The sequence below is a fragment of the Engraulis encrasicolus genome, chromosome 19 (assembly GCF_034702125.1).
Source record: "Engraulis encrasicolus isolate BLACKSEA-1 chromosome 19, IST_EnEncr_1.0, whole genome shotgun sequence".
Classification (NCBI taxonomy): Eukaryota; Metazoa; Chordata; class Actinopteri; order Clupeiformes; family Engraulidae; genus Engraulis; species Engraulis encrasicolus.
The window spans coordinates 15,655,382-15,657,881 of record NC_085875.1 but is presented as its reverse complement, the minus strand read 5'-3'; positions in this window follow the sequence as shown (position 1 = coordinate 15,657,881).

The following is a 2,500-nucleotide window of genomic DNA, read 5'->3' as shown; positions in this document are numbered from 1 at the left end:
TTCATGTATAGATTATAATTTTTTTTTTTTAAAATATATATATATATTTTGGGGGGCTTTTCAGCCTTTATTGGTTTTTGTGAGACAGGATAGTGGAGGAGAGATAGAAAGTGAGCTGGGAGAGAGAGATGGGGAAGGACCAGCAAAGGACCTGGACCAGGAATCGAACCCGGGTCGGCCGAGTGGTAAACGTGTGCCCTACCATATCAGCCACGGTAGGGCCAAGAATTAATGTATAGATGATGGGAGCTCTGAACAGTCATGCTGAATAATAAAATGCAAAAGTCAAAAATTGGCGTCAATTGGCGTCATGTTGCAACAAAACTCTTCAAAGGTTACAATACAGACATGTAATAATAATAATAATAATTGTATTTGTATAGCACTGTATCATACAAGGCATGTAACTCAAAGTGCTTAACAAATGGGAAAAACATCATTGTTAGAGATGGATTTAAAAGGAGAGGTATAGGAGATATAGCAGGAAGGCAAAGGAAGAAGAGATAGATAGAGATTGTAGAGTCATAATGGAAGCAGAAAGCCAGGCGGGTTCTACATGGCCCCTGAGTGTCTTTAAAGGGACACTGTGTGGGATTTTTAGTTGTTTATTTCGAGAATTTATGCTGCCTATTCACTAATGTTACCTTTTTCATGAATACTTACCACCACCATCAAATTCTAAGTATTCATTATGACTGGAAAAATTGCACTTTTCATACATGAAAAGGGGGATCTTCTCCATGGTCCGCCATTTTGAATTTCCAGAAATAGCCGTTTTTAGCTGCAAAAATGACTGTACTAGAAACTAGAAAATATTCATTTATTACTTGGTAAACTTTCATGAAAAGATAAAATTTGGCAATTGGCAACCCAGTTTCAATGAGCAGCATAGTTGCAGTACCTTTTTTGACCATTTCCTACACAGTGTCCCTTTAAAAAATGTGTCTAAAAAAGAATCTGCTTGGCCCTACCACGGTGGAGCGCTCATCTGCTACGCGGCTGACCCGGGCTCAATTCTGGCCCGGGTCCTGTGCCGACCCTTCCCCGTCTCTCTCTCCCCATTCGCTTCCTGTGATTACTTCACTGTCCTGTCGGAATAAAGGCGAAAAAAGCCCCTCCTCCCAAAAAGTAACATTAAAAAAGAATCTGCTTAAAAAGCAATAGTGTCACCTTTTGAGGCCACTATAACACCCTCCAATATGGACTATAATAAAGTGTTGCAATCAATCAATCCATCAATTAGTCAATCACACAGTCAGCCAATCAATAAGTCATAAGTCATACACACCGCCCAAAGTGTGTGTCTGTGTGTGTGTGCGTGCATGTGTGCGTGCGTGCGTACGTGTGTGTGTCTGTGTGATGGTGACCATATGTCACTATAGACTCTGCTGTCATAGTGGCGTAGGTCTGGGGCCAACTAGGGCCCTTCAAGCACTAGAGAAGTTACAGCGCCTGTTCGACATGAATGACTGCCTCAGCGGACATAAAGAAGTGTATGTTCAACACCCTTTCATTTGCTACACTGGGTGCTTAACTTTGCCAATGAAAATCAAAGTGTTAAAGATGTCAAGGAATAAAGAAATATTAAAGAATGACAGTTTTTCTGTTTGGTAATATGTTTTTCGCAATGTCGAGCTGATATCACATTCAGGATGGTAGAATGCAGACACTGCATTGGCGACTGAGGCTTGTTGATAATAAAATAAAGTGTCATCATGTATGTTCATATGTTGTGTGATGTTGATAAATGGCTTATATAATCCCGTGTACACATTTCAACAAAACATATTCCTGGAACATGCATGGCAACCGCTGCTTTTTAAAAGTCATCTGTCCTTTTTACATTACATTGCACTTAGCTGACACTTTTCTCCAAAGTGACTGACAATCATTCAAATCCCTGGAGCACTGTGGGGTACAGTGACTTGAAGAGGGATAGATTCAAGTGTACGAGAGATCATATTCTATTAGTAAGGGTGGTGTTCGAACCCGGCAACTCCCTAATATGATTAGGCACCGGCAGTGGTGATCTTACAATGAGTTGCGCCCCGGATGACGCCTCCTCCGACGCCGCCTCCGACGCCCCCTCCGACGCCCCGGACAAATTGCCCGGTCGGCCAGCCCTTAGGCCTGCCGCTGGGCAATGGTCCCCACCAGTGTTGTCTGTTTGCCAAAGAAGACTCCCACTAGGACTCTGAGCCCAGTGAGAAATGAGCAGGTGTAATACGGACCACAACACAACAGAACATACAAAGTCAGGAACAGCTATACAAAAATAGAACACAAACAATTAGGGCGAGAACACAGCACTGCAGCATACAATAGAGCAGTGGTTTTCAAAGTGGGGGCCGGGGACCCCTGGGGGGCCGCGGCAGGATGGCAGGAAAAATACAGCACAACAGAAAATAAACAATTGAATAAACTGAATAACATGCAACAAAATAAAGCAAAAATAAGCTGAAAAATATGTGGCACGACCCATGTAAGGGGGGCCTTGGCT